At 40.5% G+C, this 12,714-nt stretch overlaps 1 pseudogene; it reads right to left on the bottom strand.

Moving 5' to 3' along the window:
* Nucleotides 1-5,563: 5,563 nt before the first annotated feature.
* On the bottom strand, nucleotides 5,564-9,484 carry LOC140946712 (uncharacterized; annotated as a pseudogene).
* Between the last annotated feature and the right edge of the window lie 3,230 nt (nucleotides 9,485-12,714).

Raw genomic sequence — 12,714 nt, forward strand, 5'->3', positions numbered from 1 at the left:
GTTCTGAACTCTACCCTTAAAGAAATCCTCAATTTTTAAAACTTACCCCTGACGAATTCTGTTCGTTCTCGACCGGGGGGGAGCGAACACTGTTACACTGATAGACACGTAAAACTCTGGGTAAAAAAACAGTCTCAACAGTCTACAGTCAACAGTCTCTACAAGTGTACATAAACTAAGCAATGCAATACGAATTGTATAGCGTTAATTTTAAAAGGGAAAAGTAATCACTTCCCATCTTCCGGTCGACGTGCTTCTCTCAAAAACGCCTTTGCTGAATCTCCCTAATATCTGTAATATGTTTCCAAAGATGAACGTTTTTCGGATCATAGGATTGGCTATAATGACCTAACGAATGACTCGCTAAATGAAAGTTCGTGTAATTATTCGGCGTGGTGTCTCATGTTTGATAGTCAACTATGGCGTAAAGTTGGAAATTTAGCAATTTTCTAATGGTAGGTATATTTTGCACTTTTTAGGCGGCGGCGGTGGTGGCGAAGGAGGTAAGACACTTATTTTCAGCCAAATATTAATAGCCTTGCGTAGTTAGGGGTTTCGTCTGCGTAGCTTTCGGCGATTTCGTAGAGGCGCACTGAAAGATAAAGGCGCGCTTTTAACTAAAGCGTGCGTTTACTATTAGGAGAAAGGGCTTATGGAAGTTCCTTTAATGTAAAATTACACTTGATGTTTCTTTTATGAAGTGGTTTACTGCCTTTGTGGCACCAAACAAAAGTACGTATCTTATTAGCATCAAGGCTGTGGTAACAATCACAACAGGAAATTAGATCAGAGAAGAACTAACATTCACAGACAAGGCGAAAGATACATGCAGCTGTAAAGTAAAACAAAAGGAAAACATGTCATGAAATACAGTGGAACCCCTTTAATACGGTCACCAATGGGTCAAAAGAAGTTGACCGTATTAACGGCCGGTGGCCGTATATTACCGGGGCAGGGTCAAATTTCATGACTTACGGGCTGTAATGACAAATAACCATACATGGCATGCGCACTTCTTGAACAACTGTTCTCTGACTTCTCTTTATACTAATAAAAAACCGGAATGTAGAATCGCGTAAAGAAATTGTAAAAACTTCTTGAAACTTTCCTTCAGTACATGAAACACTTTTAAAAATCGGCTATCAGACCGCCACAAATGCCTTTTAAGTATACATGGCCCGGTTGTTCGAAAGTTGTTCAAGCTACTTCGCGAAATATGGCAAATTTCCTTGGATTTTCTCGCCTAAAATAGCAATTTATGAGGCGCACAAATTATGTTTTTCCTCCTCAGTCGCCATTTTAGGACGTAACCAAACTAAAAGTATTACTCTCAGGGCGTTAGCCGGGATATCTTAATTTCAAAAAAGTTATTTTTAGAACTATGCGAACCACGCGGAAACAGTTTCCTGTAAACTGGTTGACTTCCGAAAGACTCTTGCCGTGAGTTAGTCGTGGTAAACCCGAGGTTAACTAACCGGTCCTCTAACCGCGCTTCGAACAACGCATCCCGAGTTAACTAACCCGCGGTTAAGAAATTTAACTTCCGGTTAGGCCTTACCCATGCCAAAGGTTAGTTTAACCCGTCTTTCGAACAACCGGGCCCAGAGTTCTAAACACAACACAAGAGCAGACTCTGCTTACTCGGTCAATGAAATTCAAATTTCGACTGTGGGGCCTTATTAATGGGGTGAAATTATAAAAGATTCAACTGTTTGGGATTTTAAAATGTGGCTGTTGACCGTATCAACGGGAGACCGCATTAACGATTTTTTTTATATCAGGAAATGTATGGCCGTTTTGCCGGGCTGAAAAAAAGTGGATTAAATTAACTGCAAAAACCGTTGTTTCACCGGGGTGGCTGTAAGGCGGGGTTCCACTGTATAGTCAATTCAAGTAGTGAGAACTTTCCACCTAGTTCAAAAAGACATTAAAATAACCTTTGAAGGAACGTTCAAATGACACAGCAATTAAAACGGGTTGTAATTGTTTCTTTTTTTGTAAATTCACTTAAAGACGCCTTCCCCCCTCCCCCTGGGGGGACACCAGTTCTAATCATTCCACGGCTAACTTTCCAACCACCGCCGCTGGGCCATTAATAGTGAAAACGAGGAAAGGAATCTTTTAAAATGTATGTTAGGGATATAATCGAAAAGGATTACCCGAAAAAAAAAAAAAAAAAACAGGATTAACGGGAAACGTTTGATCGGGATGACTCTCAGTCTTGTAGTATTTCAAGGAGTTAAGTAATTGTTAAGTAATGTTGATGTCGCAGGGTCTTCGGCCGAGCAAGTGGGACTAAAGTGGCATAACTACTACCGAAACATTCATAAGGCTCGCCAAATGAATCCTAATAGTGGCATGAACGGCGGTGCGATGGGCTTTGCAAAAGAACTTGCCCGATTGGGAAATTTTCCCGGTCATAGACCCCCAGAAGGGCAGGGTGAGAACGTTGGTGTGCAATGTCGTAGCGGCAGTGATGCAGATTTAGTAAAGGCAGTTGTCGAGTCATGGTAAGTTGATAATGTATAGATTTAGCCAAGGCCAAAAGCGAAGCCCCTGTCTTTCTGAAGTGTTTTCTGAGCCTTGAATATCATAACTAGCTTGCGGAGAACTTTAACAAAAAACGTCACCTCAATGATTTGTATACTTGAGCCCGCGATACAGCCATGTGACACTGGTCATCGGTTACCCTATTTTGACCGCTGTCAATTGATCATAACATGGACATCTATTATCCAATATCAAGTTAAAAACAATTTCTAAATGCCTCGGTTTTTTCAGATAGCAAGATATTTCACAACTGCTTACATGACGAGGCGGACGTACGTACGGACGATTTTGTCGGAACCAAAATTTCTTGAGTGCATAGATAACCAATAACTGTTTAGTTGAGTATATTTGCAATCAATGAAACAGACGAAACAAAATTTACATAACAACAACAAAACTATATTTATCCACTGAGTTTGCTTCATCATGGTAAATTAGGCTACGAGTAGTACTTATTTTCCTTAGGGCCTGTTTACATTGAGTGGGGGACCCCGGTCTAGTGAGGTTGGTTCCTTTTGTTTTCACGCTCTGGGGGACACAAAACAAAAGAAACTTACCCCACTAGACCGGGGTACCCCACTCCACGTAAACAGGGTCTTAGAGTGAGTGTGAAAAGAAAAGAGCGGTCTCTCCTCAGAGTGGATTTCACACATGCTTGCCGCGTTTTTGCGTTGTTTTACATGCCATGTCCGCCGTACGACGTCTTTCCAGGCCTCACTCAGTCCATACTCATTGGCGACGTATCCAAAACGAACAATCGGAAACTCGCTTGGATCACGTGACGCGAAACGCATCGGCCGGGCAAAACAATGAGGCCTGAATATTAGGCAAGCTCTTTACTACCCCTTTGGGAAATAAGGAACTACTCTTGCTTAGTCCTTCACGGTAATCTATTCAGTCGTGCCCGAGACAGTGGTCGGAGGACAAGTCGAACGGACCACGTGACCACTTGTAGTCTTCGATAAGTCCTTCTTCATAAGCAATTACTTTTTCAGGTATAAAGAGGCTTGTGCCTACTTCAACTGTCCACAATTTTCAGGGGTGACTGGACACTTTACTCAGTTGGTTTGGAAGGAAAGCACAGAGCTTGGTATTGGATTCGCAAGAGGAACATTCAAAGGTTTTAAGGATTGCCTGTGGGTGGTTGGTCGCTACTGGAAAGCTGGGAACGTGGAGGGACAACTCTCTCAAAATGTAGACAAAGGGAGCTTTAATTGTGGAGACGTCTGCCGAAAGTAGCAATTGGACACTACTTACAGTAGTATTAAATAGGCTGATTTAGCAACAGAACGGGAACGTCATTTGACGACTGGAAAGCGCGCAGAAAGGACTTAGTTCGACTTCCGGTGCCCAATTTGCCGCTCTGCCGTTGGTCAAGCCAGTTGTTCGATTTGCGCACGCAGTCGTCAACTGACGTTCCCTTTCTGTTGCTAAATCAGCCTAAAATATACAGCTATTTCGAGAAAGGTTGTCGGAAAAAGTGCACGCGACAATCCCGTAAGGTATTGTAGGTGGTTTTGAGTTCGCTGGTTTTCAAAGGAATTTTAAAGAATGGCACGAGAGGCCATGGACAAACGTTTGCGAGTGCTAAAGGAAAGCAACAAAAGTAGGTTAGACAGCTGCAGTGCCCGGAACAGTATATTGATCATATCCCATATTACCTTTCGGGATTGTCGCGCGCACATATTTTCCGACAACCTTTCTCAAAATAGCTGTATAGGATTACACGCCCCAGGGGTCCATAACACGCGCGGAGCGAGTAATTTTCATGTACTCATGTCTCGACGCTTTCACGGACCAGTTTAATTTTAGAACGATTTTGGTGCGAAGTCCCTCAAACCAGTTAGAAAATCCGGCAGACCCGAAAATCGTATTTTTGACCTTTAAATAACGTCGAGTTGTTCTTTTTCTTACCTAATATTTCGAATGCGCTCAAGGACGGAGCGGAGCCTCCATTTTCGCGGGAAAATTGCTTTAAATGTATCTAAAAATAAACCGATCCGTGAAAACGGCGTGACATTATAATAAGAGCAATATGGCAGGTGTTCGCTCCAGGTTACGAGCTCCTAACGCCAAAGAAATTTATTTCATTTCATTATTTTGGATTTTTTGCATCATTTTTGGGTCAAAGGTACTTAGAATATACTAAGCAAGATACTGTTGGATTTACAGTGGATTTTATCTGAATTAGTCCATATTAGATTAATCAAATAAAGGCATATTTCACCTACAGCGTTTGAGTGAGTTGACATAAAGGCTGCCACGAGTTATACGAAAAAATACATGTTAAAGGAAGTTGTAGGAGAAATATTATTTGCTCTATAAATCAGCAAAATGTGACGGATTTCCCTTTTAACTTACATTTAGCATTTTCTATTCTTGCATATATTTTTGCGTGCTGACTGTGTTTCAAGCCTCGAAAACTGCGAAACGTTGTCAAGTTAAAGGTTTTCTGTTCAAAAGGTTGATTAGATAACAATTTTCCCTGCTCTACACTCTAATGCCTATTGACAGAATTATTAAACTTACATGAGTTGAATTTACTCACGTCTATCATCTCCATTTAATTAATTAATTCATTCATTTTATTTGCAGTACCAGACTACTAATTAAAAGGGGTATTATGAACCAATTGGCCGAAAAAATAAAATGAAACTTGGAAAGCCCGGCTCCGTAGCCTTCCACTCAGCGTTCATGGGGCTTCGTCTCGCGTTCCATCCTCACGAAACGACCAGCTTGCTCCGCGGTCCCCACGAAGAAAGATTCAAACTTGTTACCATATTCCATGGATATGTCCTAACAAGCCTGCAATTAAACAATACCGTATCAATTAAAATATCATCAAGACAGGAATCAAACTGTCATTTTGTTCTTTAAAATCCGATGTGCAAACGTCGTCCCCAGGCTCCTATCCTACCCGAAGAGAAGAGGATCCTGAGAACGAGGTTGCCCATTATTTGAGATTGGCAAAATCCTAAGGGATCTTGACCAAGTTCTTTACTACCTTTGCAGTTTATTCAAAAAGGAGGCGCATTATTTTTACAAGCATCTCACACTGCATCCCCCATTTGCACTTTTCTTCATAGAAATTTCCGAGGGAGAGCGCTTAGTTGAGACGAATTTGCCTTTCTTTCTGTCTCGCACGTCTAATAGCTTTACCCCACTCCTCAGCTTCATCGGAGTCTACCACAAATGACGATCCAAAAGTCAAAGTCTGCAGAGCTTTTCCGAATCCAGAATTATCACCCACCAAAATGGGGAGGCCAGTGGAAAGAGCTTCGAGTGCTGCGAGACCGAAACCTTCTGTTCGTGACGGCATAATGGCTAAAATAAATCCGTCTCACAGAACGGAGTTTTTCCAATTCACCACGACTGTCAATAAAGCCTCGCACAATAAGTTGGCTACGAGAAATGCCGCACTTCAGCAAGTTGTTTCTGACCTCTTCTTCTTTCCCTTTTGGCGCTCCGACAAATATTAGAAGGTAGCTTTCATCATTCAAGCTTGCTACAGCTTGGGCGGCTATATCGTATCCCTTTAGTTCAAAATCTTCCGAGTCACCCCGATCAAACACTAATACGCGGAACTTTCCCCTCTCCTCACTGGCTTGCTCCATCTTTGTGAACTCCGGAAAGATTCCAGGTGTGATATCTACTGATCACTTATTGATCCTTACAGTACGACCGCACCGGGACGGAGATGGCTTCCGCTAGCTTCGGTCCTATGGCCGCGACGATTTCAGCCTCCTTCCACAGTTTTAATTCAGCTTAGTGTTTTTCTTCGCCTTTCAGTAGCGCTGTTTCGCTTTCCTTAAACATTGCAAGCTCTTCACTATGGCAGTGTTTGCACTTGCGCCCTTTAGCTATGATCTGAGCTGGTGCTCCGAGCTGCTGACCATGGCCTGTATATAACAACATCAGTACCAAGATTTTCAGAGGAAAAGCACAAACTCAGGATGAGATCAGACACAGGCATTGCTTATGGCGTGGCAAGACGCATATTAAATTCATCAGCTTCTTGCCTCTCCTTTTCACTGTAATGTAGCAGTAGAACGGTTACCTCTACCCCAGGCTGCTGTGCCAAATGCTTTGCTAGTCCTCTGTTCAGCGTAGATAATCCGCCCTTTGATGATCCCCGTTCGTCCCCCACTAGTGTTACTCATAAAGAATCTCTCTCGAAAGAGGTTGATGGTCCATTAGCTGAGAGAATGAAATAAAAGAATCTTAAGCAAAGAAAGCAATGGTTTGGGTGTAAAATTCAGGACAGATTTGTCCCGAGCGAGTGTATGTCACTCGCATAACTTCACATTTGTTCACACTGAAGTTTATTTGCTGTCCATATGAGGAAAATATCGTAGATGCTGACAGGGGAAGGTGGGTTGCGGTCACCAAACTTGATTCTTACCCCGGGGGGTACTCCTGGGAATTCTTGGTGGGGGTGTGGCCCCCGGTTCTCCAAGCCTGACCCGATTTCAGACCAAAAAATGTAATTTTCCGCACCCGTTTTCAGAACAGCCATTTAAAATCCATACCCGTTTTCAGATTTGGTCTTTAGGCAGAAGTTATATTATGGTTACCTAGATTAGAGCGCAAACAAACAAATTTATCAAATCCATTTCGAATTCTCATATTTCTCTTTCTTTCTTACTCATTTGGAATTGAAATGATAAATACGTCCATACACTCCCGCGAGTTCCCCCGAAAACCATACCCGATTCCACACCAAAATGGGTAAAGTGTATACCCGATTTCAGACCAAAACGGCCCAAAAACCCTACCCGAAGGTACAAACATTAACCACAAAGGACTGCAAAGGACCGCAAACGAATATGCCGCAGAACGTAGGATCTATAAAGACCTGATCAGCGAAAATGACAAGTAGACATTTTAAATTCTGCAAGCAGAATACTGCAATGCTGATCGTACTACGTGAAAATTAACTCTCCAAGACATCAACACGACACCGAAAGAACTCAAAACAGAGCGAGATTGAAGCCATAGACAGCTGTTTCGCCCTTTTTCGGGCTCGTCAGTAAGGCGCAACAACCAGAGAAAGCTCTGATGAAAAATATCCACGCACTCTGATTTAAGCTGTGACCTAGAACTCTCAACACCCACAGAATCACGCCCACCCGAAGGGGCGGCACATACCTATAAAGCTTATATAAGGGAGTACCCCCCCCCCCCCCTCCCCGAGATTCTTACGTGGAGCGGGGAACACACTTCAGTTGTTGATGTGGAATTGTCCTTTAGTTCAAATTCCGAAGGATAAATTGTGCTGATGTGATTTCCAAACTCCTCATCGTTAGCGCTGAATAAATCGTCAATGAATCGAAAAGTGTCGCTAAACTGCGATGGCTTTTGTTATATCTTGAATGAAGTAGAGTTTGACTTTACCAAGGATGAGAGGGACTCGGGAGAGTACATCTCTTACAACCTCTCATGGACCAAGCACATGTCTGAACAGTGCTCCAAGGCAAACAAGATGCTGGGATTTATCAGATTTATCATCAACACAAGGTTTGTCATGAGTAGCACCATGGTTAGACTCTCGCTCTGCCAGTCAGATCCCACCTGGGCTACGCCACGCAAGTGTATGGGCTCCACAATCCAAGGAATTACTTTAAGGAATATAGACAGAGACCAAATTAATTTTGAACATTACCTTTTTTTTTGCATAGCCTATAAAGACACTTTACAGACAGACTTAATTGACAGACGACCAATAACATCGCGACGTAATTGACCAATCAGATCAATAACCAGAGTATAATACCATCAACTGACGTGATACAACTCACTTTGACTCCGAAGATGACTACCGCACAGGTTGTCGAAACGTCAGTCACTGTCAACAACAACAGCCCTATTCAGGACTACGTTTTCCCGGACGATCAAACTCAACCTACTTTTGAAATGACTCCAGGGTTCAAACCTTTCACAGACTTATTTTGGGGGATTCGATCTCTCAGCTCATTCTCTCTTCGGCCCTATATTAATGTAATACACTTCACTTGTAGGAAATGTGAGACAACGCTTTGTAAAGGTCTGTTTTCAACCGGACAGCTAGGATATGGAACACTTTTCCAAACGATCTGCTGGAAATCTTGCTGTTAGTCCTACTATAATGCTTCTGTAGTTATAGCTGTCGCTAACTGCCAACGAGCAAAGATTTTACCTATACGCTAATCATTAAAGTTACCCTACGCTATCTTATGTTACATCGCTTCGAGATTCATTCTGCCTTGGAACGTTGGCGCACGGCATTATTATGCTGCCGCCTAGCAGCCTCGCGTCTTCGCACGGCTGCTCGTTGCAATCAATGACATTCGTATGATCCGGAGGATCCAGGCACGTGGGACATAAGATGCATTTAGGTAAATGCTAGACGCTGCTTTAAGTTTTTCAACGTAATACCTAACTTTTACAACGTTTAATGGGCCACAGTAACTGGCTCGCACTGCATGTTATTGCATTCATAACAAGTCGCCTTGACTATTGCAATGGTCTTTTATATGGACTACCAGACTGCTTGTTGAATAAACTGCAACAAGTACAGAACGCTTGCGCGAGACTGATTTTTAGAGAACAGAAATTTTGTCATGTAACGCCTCTTATTTATGAATTACACTGGTTACCGATTAAATATAGAATCGGGTTTAAAATACTTTTAGTTACTTTTAAGATCCTTAATTTTTTAGCGCCTACTTGTTTATCGTCTCTCATTTCTCTTAGGCTCCCATCTAAATATAATCTAAGGAATTCTAGTGATAACCTTTTACTTAGTTATCCGCGTTTTGAACCTAAAGCTACACTAGGTGATCGTTCTTTTACCTGTGCTGCACCGAAACTGTGGAATGCGTTACCATTTGACATAAGAAGCGCCAGCACAGTTAGTATTTTTAAAGCCAAGCTAAAAACTCACCTTTTCCGACATGCATTCTTATCATAGTTCTTTTTATTATTGTGAGTTTACTTTTAATTGTAATTTTAGCTTTTTAAATCATTGTAAGCTTACTCTTGATTGTAATTTTAGCTTTTTAGCCTTTTTATTTCGTTTTTAATCTTGTCATGCGCATTTGAACATTTTATGGAATTTGCGCATTATAAAAGTTTTATTATTATTATTATTAATAATATTAATATTATTATTATTTCTTAGTTTTAATTAACTTTTTTTTTTAAGCTAAAATCAAGTGCTTTTTAAATAGACAGAAATTGTAAATAGTGTTTTTGAATGAATAGTTTTTTCTTTTTTTTAAGCGAATTAATTGTAAATAGGATTTTAATAGTTTTTTAATAAAATTGTCTAATTATTATTATTATTATTATTATTATTATCCCTGCCTTTTCTGTCACATTATGTATTATGTATTTTCTTTTGTTTATTTATTAGGCTGTCTGTGGCGCATCCAATAATATAAAATGAAGATGAAAAGTTTTTTCATTCATTCATAGTTTTCCCTTTTACAATTTTTTCTTTGCATTCTTTCCTCCGCATGTCACTGTTTCTTAATGTTATGTTATGTTATCTTTTTTTAAAGTTTCATCCTTATTGGTCGTTTCAATTTTTTTATATTTTTACTTTTCTAACTGCCACGCTTTCATACTGTAAACTTTATAACGATCGACTTTCTGATTCTTTCATTAAATCCGAACAAGGACGACAACTCGGCCGTCTGAAGTATAGCCTGCGTAGCGGGCGTTTCCGAATCGAGTTATAGCGGAAAGTTGTGACAAAAGCAAAAACCATTTAATCCCTCCCTCTTTGTTGCTCTCGTTCCAACTTTGTCGACGAATTCGCGCGAAAATATTTGCTACGCAGGCTATCCGAATTAGTAAGTTCACTGAATGCAGGATATTTTTAAAGCTTCAACGTTTTCCACATAAATTGCTATTTTGAGGGAATTGCTAAGATTTATGAGAACTGTTTATTACTGTTATTATCATAATTTACTTATTTATTTTTATTGTTATTTATTATTTGTTTTCTGGTTTGGTCGTGGTCAGTTGTTGTTGTTTTTTTTTTCTAATTCCTACAGGTGTTCTTTGCCCTGGAAACAGCAACATTTTCTACTTTTAGAACCCAAGAACCTAAGACTTCAAGGGCCTTACTACTATCTCGCAGTATAAAACTATGGAATGCTGTCTACATTATGAGTAGTATAAGGCGCATAATGTAACCTACGCCACTTGAGAAGCTATACTTATAGAAGTAAAAAAAGGTCGGAACGAAACCTAATACAATCCTAATATACATAATGATATGAATCTCTCTACTTAAAAAGCCAATTTATAATATTATTAAATTCTTATACTCTGTAAAACCTACGCAAAGACATGATGATATAATTATCTCTACTAAAACTTATTTAGAAAATTATTCAGTTTTTATACTCTCATTATCTCTTATATACCTAAACGAGGCCATCATAATGTGGTTATCTCTACTAAAAGCCTATTTAGAATAATATCAAACCCTAATACTCTATAAAATCTAAGTAAGAACATCAGTAAACTTGTGTTTCTGGATTTCTAGAGAAGAAAACCCCTAAAATCTGGTGTCCTTAGCGCCCTAACTAAGTATTTATCCTAAATTTTCTGGCAATGTTCAAAGTGTTTGAGATGACCGCGACTTCTGTATCCGCTCAAGTACGCTCCGTGTGCTCTCGCTCCTAGTAGCTTCCTCACCGACTTCTTTAGGTGTTTAGAGTATCCACCCAGTACGTCAATTATTACGTTGTACCGTTCAACCCTGTAACCATTGTATCTCTCCTTCAGCTCCCACATCATGGGCCCATACTTGAGTGTCTTCTCCTCATCTTTTTTGGCTCTACTCTCAATCAATTTCAATTGTGCAGACTTCTTTCCTCTCGTGGCTGACAAGTCGCGCGTCGATCCGATTTGCTCTAACTTCGTTGTGCTCTGCATAGATGGGAATATCCCAAAACGCCTCACTCGAGGTGTTCTGGTAAGCTGGTTTTGGCATCACCGGTGAGTACCATAGTGGAACCTCTTCTATTAACCCATGCTATCGCAGGAGCTCAAAAAACAGAATCTTCAAAGTTGCATTATGCCTGTATAGGTACTTGGTTTGTGCCAGGGAGGAACATCCAGCCAGTACAGGTGCAACGCTCTCAACTACCTTCCCACATAACCTGCATAGGACCTCGCCGTCGGTAGAGGTTTGCGTCTTCTCCTTTGTGTAGAGTTTCGTAGGTAACAACTGCTCATACAGTTCATACATGCCCGCGATGGTATATGTAGGGCATGTAGCCCAGCCTTTTAACCATGCAAAACAGCTGGTTATGCTTATCTTCTCATCTGATAGGGAATAACTTTCCTTGCCACTTTTTGTCTTTAGCGATCTCCAAGAACTGCTTCTCTTGAGATTGCTTCAACAGATTGCCAGCTCTTGCTGCAGTCACCAGCTTTCCTTCCGTTGTAACACACACGGGATTTAGGGTATCAAGCTATTATTATTATTATTATTATTATTATCATTATTATTATTATTATTATTATTATTATTATCATTATCATTATAGTATCTGTAAATCTGTTGACTCAGATTTACAGATTGAAAATATTAGAGCCTGCCCGAATTAATCCTTTTTTTAAGGTATCAGCCACCCTTAAAATTGCCATTTTTCCATATTTGAGGTTTCAACGTTTTCAAATAGGTATGCTTGAGAGCTTTCTTTTAAAAAAAAACTCAGAAGAAAATATTATTTCTGTCGAAAGATATCGGGGGTAAAAGATTTTTTCTCGTTAATTATCTTAATTGATCGTTGACAAGATCTGTCATACCCGTGTCATATATCAGTTACCGAGTGCGTGCTTCGACACAACACGTGCGAATTGTCTTCGGGTTGTTTATAGCCTTTAGTATTATTCTCCGTGGATATTTAGCATTTGCTTCGGTAAAAATGCCGCCAAAAAAAAAAGGTCGTGTCCGTTTTCGTCATCGAAACCGAGAGCGAAAAAGAAATCGAAGAGCGAGTTTGACAAAGAATGGGCCGCAAAATTGGCAGAGAGCGATAAGGGCTCATTTTATCAGCAAGAGAAGTGGCTCGAGGAGTTGGATATTCAGAAAAGCAAAAACGCTGCAGTTACTGAGAGTGCAAGCTGCTCCAAAATCCAACTTGAAGAACCAGATGAAGAAAG

The sequence above is a fragment of the Porites lutea genome, chromosome 8 (genome assembly GCF_958299795.1).
Source record: "Porites lutea chromosome 8, jaPorLute2.1, whole genome shotgun sequence".
Taxonomy (NCBI): Eukaryota; Metazoa; Cnidaria; class Anthozoa; order Scleractinia; family Poritidae; genus Porites; species Porites lutea.